General features: G+C 38.2%; 1 pseudogene; it reads right to left on the bottom strand.

The window, feature by feature from the left end:
• Positions 1-433: 433 nt before the first annotated feature.
• On the bottom strand, positions 434-6,856 carry LOC131821074 (large ribosomal subunit protein eL13-like; annotated as a pseudogene).
• Between the last annotated feature and the right edge of the window lie 4,518 nt (positions 6,857-11,374).

Genomic DNA, 11,374 nt, shown 5'->3' with positions numbered 1-11,374 from the left:
AATGTGGGCTGCTATGACTTTAGTGCAAAGGCAGGAGCAGGCTGTGACACTATAAAACTAGCCCTGGGGGATGCAGCCAAACCTGGGAAAAGCACTACATGAACACTGATATAATAGGAAAGATACTATTGGCAACAAAACAATGGAAACAGAACTAGCTACCACTTTTGAGTATTTACTATATACTAGGAGGTGTTCAAACCACCTACCACCTATACATGTTTTCAGTATTTCACTTAAACCTAACAATGCCTCTGGAAAATAGATATGATCCTCTTTTTATGCAGGAAAAATTAAAGCCCAGTGAAGTTATCTATGCCAAACGATGCAGATAGTAAGCAGTGGACATGGGTTTAGAACCCAGGACTCTCTTACTCCAAAGCCCATGCTCTTTCTGTTAGACTGTACAAGTTTCAAGTATACCGTATGAGTTTTACATGCATTTAGTTCTAATATTTTTCCTCTTGGCTTTTACCAGAGGAGGGATCATTATCAGCTGCAGAAGAGAGTAATAAGGATCTGTCGGAAGAAGTACAACAATTAAATGAACTAAAATCTCATTTAGTCACCAAAGTTTCTCAATTATCCTCAACCAAACATCTCTGTAGTTCTCTCCAATCCATTTCCTCTTCTCTGTGCCCACCTCTGTGTAGGTCCTCTTATCTGTACTATTTAAATAACTTTGTAAGTAGCCTCTACCTCCAATATCTCCCCCTATCTACTCTCCACAGATATCCTTTAGTGGTATTTTCAAATCAAGTCATTCTCATCCTCAAAACAATTCGTTGAATACCCATTGCCAAAGGAATTGAGGACATAAATAGTTAGGTTCCTCATAAACTTTTCGAGTTTCATTTATTATACTTTCAGTCTTAACAAACTCCTATAGTTTCTCAAGCACAATGTACTCTAGTGAGACATTGGAATCTATCTCTATCTTATTTTCCCCTGAATTAATGCATCTCTTTTTCTATACTTAGATTATATCCAGGCCATTGTTTTCTATATGAAGGCTTCTAAGTATTGCTAAGATGAGATATCACAACTATATGGATTTGTATTTCTAAATACTTATGGCTTTTAGGCTGCCTTTGACCCTCCATGCTCTGTGATAATTTGATGTTTTTCTAGAGCACTCTCTTCTCCATTTCCCACAATAGCTTGTTGGAACCTCCATGAGCCTCCTTCCATCTTCTACTTCATCACTTCCACCTTTATTTTCAGTAATTGACCTCCCTACTATTCCAGATAATTGAAGTCTTTCCCTGCTTCCTACAAACATGTACACATTTGACCCATCACTAACTACTTTCCCTCCTGCCTCAGTGGAAAAGTATCCTTATTACGCCTTAGAAAAATCCTTCTACCTGTGCTCTGGGTTTCATTTCCTTCCATTTGCTCTAGACTCAAGCCATTTGCTTTGTCTTGTTTTGTTTTTAATTCCTCGACTTCCTTTTCTACTGACTTTTATCCTATAAATACATTCAAGTTTTTTCCTGCTATGCTATCCCTTCTCTGGAATTCACTTTCTTTAACAGCTCAACCTTTTGAAAAATGTAGCAGTCACTAGCTATAATTTTCACTAATCAGGAAAGGTCTACAAAAAGAAGTTAGAGAAACAGGAACTAATTTGTGTGGATCATGTGTTTATTGAGAGACAGAATAAAAATGGATGTTATGTAAGGAGAGAGAAAGAAGTAAAGGAAAATAATGAAAGTGAAAGGGCAGCAAAAAACAGCTGGAGTAAACTAGTAGTTACTGAAAGAAAGAGACAACGTGGATTTGCTACATAAAACATCCTCAGAGCAGAAAATGAGAGACACAGGCTTAAGAAAATAAATACTACACATTCCTTGAAGATGGAGTCCTAGACACAGAAGTAGGAGGAGCAGAGATATGGGTAATAGAAATTCAGATTGACAAAACCACAATGAGATACTAATTCACGCTAGTCAGAATGGCTAAAATTTACAATTCGGGAAATGACAGATGCTGGCGAGGATGCGGAGAAAGGGGAACCCTCCTACACTGTTGGTGGGAATGCAAGCTGGTGCAGCCATTCTGGAAAACAGCATGGAGGTTTCTCAAAAAGTTTAAAATAGTGCTATCCTATGACCCAGCAATTGAACTACTGGGTATTTACCCTAAAGATACAAATGTAGTGATCCAAAGGGGCATGTGCACCTGAATGTTTATAGCAGCAATGTCCACAATAGTCAAACTATGGAAAGAACCTAGATGTCCATCAACAGATGAATGGATCAAGAAGATGTGGTATATATATACAATGGAATACTATGCAGCCATCAAAAGAAATGAAATCTTGCCATTTGCGACGACGTGGATGGAACTAGAAGGTATTATGCTTAGTGATGTAAGTCAATCAGAGGAAGACATTATCATATGATCTCCCTGATATGAGGAAATGGAGAGGCAATATGGGGGGTTTGGGGGTAGGAGATGAATAAATGAAACAAGATGGGATCAGGAGGGAGACAAACCATAAGTGACTCTTAATCTCACAGAACGAACAGGGTTGCCAGGGGGAGGGGGGTAGGGAAAGGGTGGTGGGGTTATGGGCATTGGGGAAGGTATGTGCTGTGGTGAGTGCTGTGAAGTATGTAAACCTGGTGATTCACAGACCTGTACCCCTGGGGTGAATAATACATTATATGTTAATTAAAAAAAGAAATTCAGATTGATTAGAGAGGAATGTCTATTTTTTAATTTTTCTCCCTTAACTTTAACTTTTTCCTGTATCTGAACCTATCCTTTTTTTCTGCCTCTGAGAAAGAAGTTCCTACATGCCTTCCTGTCAGAGCTAATTACTGCATGTACATGGTTAAATGATTCCACATCTTGATTTTTCAGGATCTTGCTTCAGTAATTATCCTCACTTCACATGCTACAATTTTTACCCTATATTTTTATTCCCTCCCTCTTTCCCTTCCCTTCAATTTCCTTCCCTTCCCTCTTTGCCTATCACTCTTCTTGCCTTTATTTCTCTCTAAATACACACATACACATGTATACACACATATGTGTATATATCTATATATGTACATGTGCGTGTGTGTGTGTGTGTATCCTACTTTGTACCAAATTCCTTTCCTTATGCCTACAATCACACAAAGGATTCTCCAGGTCTAAGAGCATTCATCCCTTAATCCTGATAAATTCGTGAGTTGTCTCATTTCTTACCTTCCTTTTATCACCAAACTTCAATGAAGAGTAGTCTACAATTGCTGCCTCTACTTTCTCACACCTGCTGTCTAGCTTCTGTACCTTCCAGTCTACTGAAACATCTTATTTGAAGATTACTGTTGACTTCCTAATTGTTGAACTTAATGCTTCTTAGAACTCCTCCTCCTCTGTATCTTGGAAACATTCATTTGGAAACATTTATTTCTTTGGCTTCAATAATATTTCAGTCTCTGAATTCTTCTTCTAACTCAGGACAACTTTTCTCCTTAACTTGCTTCTTTCTCTCCCTACCCCATAAGGGTGGGTATTCCTCTTGGATACTCCTTCTCATTTTTTCTCTGACTTTGGGCTTGGTGATTTCACTCATCTCTACAATTTTAACTATCCTTTCTATGTAGTGGACTTCCAGTTTTTATCTGTATGTCCAACCTCTCAGCCCTGCATCTCTGTGTATTTGATGAACAGCTAAATTCAGGTGACTTTCAAGCGCGTTACATTCAATTATATCCAAAGCTGAGCCCTTTGACCAAAGCCAGCATGTCCCCTTCTGTCATTCCTTTGTTAAGTTTTGCTCTCTTCCTAGTCACCCAAATAGAACATTTGGATATCTCTTTGATTCTTTCGTTTATTCTTTCAGTAAGGATTTGAGAATCAGTTATGTTACCACCACCAGTTAAAAAACTTCCAATGGTTTACTCTTTACTATACAATAGAACTGAAATTCTTAGGTTAACAATATGCTCTAAAACATGCCCCCACCGTATATTTCTTAATTTACAACACTTGCTTTCAGCCAATGGGAACTAGCCATTCTGAAAATGCATCCTATGATGAGCATTTACACTTTGGTGCATTTTTTTATTGCCATTTGGAATATGATCATTTCCCATACCACATTTTGCTTATTAAAATCTTATTTATGCTTTTGCATGCCCCTGTGTTAGCCTCTAAAATCTTACTAAAAATCTTATATCTATTTATAAAATCTTATTTATTTATTTATTTCAAAACCACCTCAAATTCTTATATCATATAATTAATCCATGTTTTCCTTACCCACAAATAATTTAATTGATTTCTCTATTTCCACAACATACTGTTGCTTGCTTATAGTACTTGTCCATTATTCATATGGTATGGCTTTGGGTTTTCCTGTTACTGAAAAGGAGAGACTACAACAGAGGATTTTTGGTAAAATATCATCATGTAAATGTTTGAAAGATAGGAGATATGAATTGGAAGACATGACGGAGGATATCAATTAGGGAGAAGAACAGTTTGGATTTGTAAATTAAGGATGCAGTGTCCTTTCTTCATTCTTCATAAAGTAGAGTGGTTTTGGAGTAGAGGGACATTTCAGTTTCATCTCAGAAAAGGGAATAAGGCCAGAGATAATTGGAAATTAACCAATGAAGCCGAATACTTAGAAAATTGTGTGCAAAAGTGTAGACTTGAAAGATTATTTGGAAGTGTATGCTAGTCCTTGGCATTATGCTTACATAAAAGGGAAGTCATCCAGTAGGGCTGACAGGATTTATATGCAAGAGAGAGTAGAGGTCTGACGTATTAAATGAAAGATAGCACTTTTTCTGATCATGCAATGGTAATAGCTGAAATTAATTTCTTAAAAGCTTGGAAATTTGGCAGAGGTAAATGGGAGATGAGCAAATTCCTTTAAGTAAGAAAAAGCATTGAAAAAGATGAGGAATGGTCAAGGAGAGAGAAGCCCAGCTTTCATTTCAAGCTGTCAGAGAAGATTGGTACAGATGAAAAAATAATTTGTAGAAAGCTCTCAAGGAAAGAAAGGAAGCCAAATGCTTTGAAGAGAAAAATAGATATTTTCAATTTTAGAACAAACTAATGGAGAGCAGAGAAAAGAAAGAAATTAGAACAGAAATAAGGAAATCAAAGAGAAGATGACAAATGCAGCAATAGATGAAGAGTCTGGATGATATCGGGAAGAAGCGAAAGCAAGCAAGTCTACTTACATATTCTCATGCGCAAGAAGGGAAGACGGTTGTCATGTGTTTGAGAAATTATAGACAGATAAGTTACGGTGACTTGAGGTCAATTATGAGAGTCCTTTATGGAGCTGTAATGCAGGAATGGATATAGGCTAACATAGTGGCACATAAAAGCAAGCAGAGTGACTCAGCAACAGACTTCACAGCTCAAAAGTGAGTGAATGTCATGAACAAGATGTTGAGAAAATCGGAATCTGCTTCTGGTATGGATGTGGCGCAGCGGGAAATTTACATGCTCTTGGGTCAGAGGTGGTTTTAGTCCCACTTCTACCACTTACCAGCTTTGCGAACTTGGAAAAATCTCTCAGCTTCCAGCTCTTTGAATTTCTCATCTGTAAAGTGATTTCACATTGTTGTGAAGCTTAAATGAGACAATATTTGTGAAAATATATTGAGCAAAATTTAGATATTATTATTCTAGGACATTTTTTTGCATGAGGCAAGCAAACATTTATTTGTGGGTTTCCTTTCTGCTCCAGCTTTATTGAGATATAATGGACATGTAACCTTGTGTTCATTTAAGGTTTATGACATACTGGTTTTTTTATATCAATATATTACAGAATGATTATATCTGTGGGTTTCTATCTATAGTAGAATAAGAAGGAAATCCCCAATATGATTTAAAAAAAGGAAAGCGAATGATATATGAGCAAAGAAAAACTTAGAAACTGGAAGTCTCGGGGCGCCTGGGTGGCTCAGTGGGTTAAGCCTCTGCCTTCGGCTCGGGTCATGATCCCAGGGTTCTGGGATCGAGCCCCGCGTGGGACTCTCTGCTCAGCGGGGAGCCTGCTTCCCCTCTCTCTCTCTGCCTGCCTCTCTGCCTACTTGTGATCTCTCTCTCTGTCAAATAAATTAATAAAATCTTTAAAAAAAAGAAACTGGAAGTCTCTGACATTATGTATATATGTATTATATATAAGCAGTTTTACATGTTATTTATATATAAGCAGTTTTATATATTTATTATATATATATAGTTGCAAGTTGCCAATGGCACTTTATTTTTCTTTTCAACACCCTGTTCTACAGCTTCCTTGGCCCTTTTTGCCCAGGTGCCAAAGAGCCGGGCATTGGCACATGCCATTCAAAGACTGGCAAATGCCTTGAAGTTCCTCTTCTCCTCTGTAATGACTCTGGCTTTCTCCTTACAGACATTCCATATGTGCATTACTGGTCCTGTCAGCTGGGTAGTCAATTTGAATTCTTCAGCAGAGCTGTCTCCCTTCTTTGGGTCTAGGGCTTCCTGGGGAAGAGAATGAGCTTGGAGCCTTTCTCCTTCAGCCACTTCACATTGGTCTGTGGCAATTCTGTGGGGTTTTTCTGCCTTCTTGGATTCACTGAGATTCCAGTAATCCATGCCACCTTCTTGTGGAGACCAGCCACCCATAAATTCCATGCTGAAGGCCCTGCCAGCTTGCAGTTTGGTGTGATACCTCACCATAGGGCACTTCAGGATGGGCTGGCTGGGACTGGATGCGAGTGCTCCAGGCCATGTGGTGTGCCTTGGCTTGCAGGCCTTGAGCCTGTGGATCTTCTCTGCTGGCTGGTTGAACCATGTGGCCATGACACTGCCAGGCCTTGTGGAAGTGGGGCTTCAACATCATGGCATTTGGGCTGGGTGTCATGGCTGTTGCCTACAGACCTCCTCCAAGCGAGAAAGGCCAGCAGGAAAACAACAATATATGTATTTTTAAAGTTTTTATTTTAATCACCTGGTGCTCATTAGGACCAGTGCACTCGTTAATTCCCATTACCTATTTCACCCATCCCCTCTCACCTCCCCTCTGGCAACCATCAGTTTGTTCTCTATAGCTAAGTCTGTTTCTTGGTTTCTCTCTTTCTCATTTCCCCTTTGCTTGTTTGTTTGGTTTCTTAAATTCCACATATGAGTGAAATCCTATGATATTTGTCTTTCTCTGACTGACTTATTTTACTTAGCATAATACACACTCTTGCTCCATCCACATTGTTGCACAGAGCAAGATTTCGTTCTTTTTTATGGCTGAATACACACACACACACATATGCATATATATGTGTATATATATACATATACATCTTTGTCTATTCATCTATGGACACTTGGGCTGCTTCCGTATTTTGGCTATTGCAAATAATGCTACTATAAAGAAATAGTATTGAATTAATATTTTTGTATTCCTTGGGTAAATACCAAGTAGTGCAGTTCAGCAGATTGTCTGCTATAGCTCTGTGAAAAATGCTGTTAGTATTTTGATAGAATTGCATTAAATGTGTAGATTGCTTTGGGTAGACATTTTAATACTATTTGTTCTTCCAGTCCACCACATGGAATGTCTTGCCATTTATTTGTGTCATCTTCAATTTCTTTCATCTGTGTTTTAACAGTTTTTATAGTACAAGTCTTTCACCTCTTTGGTTAGGTTTATTCCCAGGTATCTTATTATTTTTGGTGCCATTGTAAATGGGGCTGTTGTCTTAATTTCTCTTTCTGCTGCTTCATTATTGGTATATAGAAATGCAACAGATTTCTGTAGAATGATTTTGTATCCTGTGACTTTGCTGAATTTATCAGTTCTAGCAGTTTTTTGCTGGAGTCTTTCAGGTTTTCTTACTGACTTTTGTGTGTGTGTGTGTGTGTGTGTGTTACGTTAGTCACCACACAGTACATCCAGGTTTTCTATATGTAGTATTATGTCATCTGCAAATAGTGAAAGCTTTACTTCTTCCTTACTGATTTGGATGCCTTTTATTTCTTTTCTTTTCTATCTTTTCTTTTTGAGAGAGCATGTGTGAGTGGGGTGGAGGAGGGACAGAGGGAGAGAGAGAGAAAATCTCAAGCAGGCTCCACACCCAGCACAAAACCCAACATGGGGCTTGATCCTACAATCCTGAGACCATGACCAGAGCCAAAATCAAGAGTTGGTGCTCAAACAACTGAGCCATGCAACAGCCCCTACTTTTTATTTCTTTCTGTTGTCTGCTGTGGCTAGGACTTCCAATATTGAATAACTATAACTATAACTAAACTATATACATAAATATATATAAATATGTAAAAATATATAAATATATATATATTTATATATAATGTATTATTTGTTTCAGGGGTACAGGTCTGTGAATCATCAGTTTTATACAATTCACAGCACTCACCATAGCACATGCCCACCCCAATGTCCATCACCCCATCACCCCATTCCTCCCATCCCCCCCCAACAACCCTCAGTTTGTTTCCTGAGATTAAGAGTCTCTTAAGGTTTGTCTTCCTCCCTGGTCTCATTTTGTTTCATTTTTCCCTCCCTTCCCACCACGAACCCCCTCCTTGCCTCAAATTCCTCATATCAGAGAGATCATATGACAATTGTTTTTCTCTGATTGGCTTATTTCGCTTAGTATAATACCCTCTAGTTCCATCTACGTCTTTGCAAATGGAAAGAATTTATTTTTTGATGGCTGCATAGTATTCTATTGCCTATATACACCATCTTTCTTTAATAATATTTTTTTATTTTTTTAAAAATATTTTATTTATTTATTTGACAGAGAGAGAGAGAGAGAGATCACAAGTAGGCACAGAGGCAGGCGGCAGGGGGGGGGAGGGAGGCTCCCTGCTGAGCAGAGAGCCCGATGTGGGGCTCGATCTCAGGACCCTGAGATCATGACCTGAGCTGAAGGCAGAGGCTTTAACCCACTGAGCCGCCCAGGTGCCCCAATAATATTTTTTAGAATAAAATTTTTAAGGTTCATAGTGGTACTATTCATGATGCATGAAATGTAACAGTATGTCTAAAAGAGTAAAATGTGATGAGTGAACTTCAGAAATCATGAAAGCAGCCAGAGGACATTCATTATATTTAAATAAACATTAAATATACATTATATCTAAATAAACAAAGTGCAATTTTATATGCCACACAAAGTTATACTGGGTCAGAGAAGGGGGCTGTCATATACAAATAAAACATAACTATGTGACTCTAGACCTTACTCTCTATATATCTCTATGTGCTCATTGAGCGTTGAAAAGAAGTGAATAATGTTCAGGATGAGATAACCCAACCCTTGAGGCCCTTTATTATATCTGTGTTAAAGAAGCTGCTTCTGAGAAAATGCACATTGAAAGTAAATGAAATTGCAAGTAAAAGTGGAAATGGAAGGGGTACTCTAATGACCCAAGTTTTTTCCAAATCCTTATTGCTAAATCCTTAGGTTAGTTCTGCATTAGATCTCAGATTATTAATAGCCTCCCAGCTGACTCTATGTCCAGTCTTAAAACTCTTCGGTCAATAGTATACTTTGGGTGTAAAAGTGAGCTTTTAAAAACACAATTCTGAACATGTTACTTACTGATCTGCTCAAAAAATCTTTAATGGTTGCCCACAATCTATAGCAAGGCTCGGCAAACTTTTTCTGTAAAGGGCCAGATAGTAAATATTTTAGGCTTTGTTGTCTAGACACGGTCTTTGTAGAATAGGCTTCTTAGTTGTTGTTTCTCTTACATTACTTAACAATTTAAAAACTAATCTTAGCTCATGGGCTTTTTAAGCCAAGAGCTGGATTTGGCTATAGTTTATTGACTTGTAAATAAAGTGCTAGCTCCTTAATATAGCATAACAGTCTCCCTATAATCTGGCCTACTGCTTTCTTCTCAAGTTTTATGTATTGCCAAAACACTTCCCACACCTTCTGCTGTGGGAGTTAAATTGTTGGCACTATCTGGAAGTACACCAAGCTGGGTTTTGTACTGCTGTACTTGTTGGTGTTGCATCCGCTAAAATTGTCCTTTATCCAACTGGCAAGCTACTTCTCTCTCAAGACTACAAAAGGTGTCATCTCTTCTATTAAATATTTCCTGACTGCCCATTTAGAATTGGTCTCCGTAACCTGTGCAAATATGGCTCACATATTTGTATCTACAGCACTTCACTGTGCTTATTTACTCCCCAACTCGAATGTGAGTCTCTCCAAGGCAGAGAATGACATACTTGGATTCTTATCTCTGACATACAATAGCCTTTTGATAAATGTTTGTTAAATAAATGGCCCCAGGCATTGTGTTAGGAAGTTATCCGACACAAGAAACAACATAAAGAGAAATGAAGAGAGATTGGCAGCCCTCTGAATTGTGCATGACCCCCACACAGAAGCAAGTTATTATATTTGTTGTCTGTAGAGAAGTTCCCTGATTTCCACTTTTATATCTTGTCACGATTTCCCCATACACTCATCAGGGCATGAGGGTGGTTACACAGATCTTCATGGCAGACTTTTTCTTGAAGCAGTAATGCCATCTAACAGTGCCTGTGTTTTTAGAATCCTAATGTGGACTCAAAACCTATCTTCCAATAAACATACTTTAAAAAAGTATTCCTAAGGGTTTTAGTATTATTAGTGATAGAATGGTGACCTAAATAGGTGTTGGTGAGCTGCCTTTGGAATGTAGCTACTCTGTGTCAGTGGAGAAAACGTGCTCTGAGTTCCTTGCTGATGACTTATGAGTTAACTTTTGGACATAACTCATTCCTAAGTTTGGGGCCGTCTTTACTTAAAATATATCAAGCATAGGTCAGAGGAACTGGAATAGGAGTCAACCAGATTAAAAGCAAAGCCATAAAAGTGAGAGCCAAAGAGAAATGTGATATAACTGTGTTTCTAAAACTAGAGAATGGGGTGGTGAGGCTCCTTGTTGTACAGTCTGGAGAGGAAAATGCATAAAGGAAATTGACTTTGAAAAACAAATTATAGGAGTATTTGGCAACTTTCAGAAAATTGCTATAATATCTCAGCAGTTTTTTTAAAAAATTGCTCTTCAATAAATAACAATTTATTGAATTCTTGTTATGTGCCAGGAACCACTCTAAGAATTTTTTTTATTATGTTCAGTTAGCCGGCATATAGTACATCATCAGTTTTTTGATGTAGTGTTCAGTGATTCATTAGTTGCATATAACACCCAGTGTTCATCATCACACCTGCCCTCCTTAATACCCATCACCCGGTTACCCCATCCTCCCACTTTCCTCCCCTCTCTAACCCTCAGTTTTTTTCCCCAGAATCCAGAGTCTCTCATGGTTTGAGTCTCTCTCTTATCTTTTCTGTTCAGTTTTCCCTCCCTTCCCCTGTGGTCCTCCATGCTATTCCTTATTTTCCACATACGAGTG

This window comes from Mustela lutreola, chromosome X (genome assembly GCF_030435805.1).
Source record: "Mustela lutreola isolate mMusLut2 chromosome X, mMusLut2.pri, whole genome shotgun sequence".
NCBI lineage: Eukaryota > Metazoa > Chordata > Mammalia > Carnivora > Mustelidae > Mustela > Mustela lutreola.
Note: the sequence above shows the minus strand (reverse complement) of the source record. Positions and strands in the feature narration are given on the sequence as shown.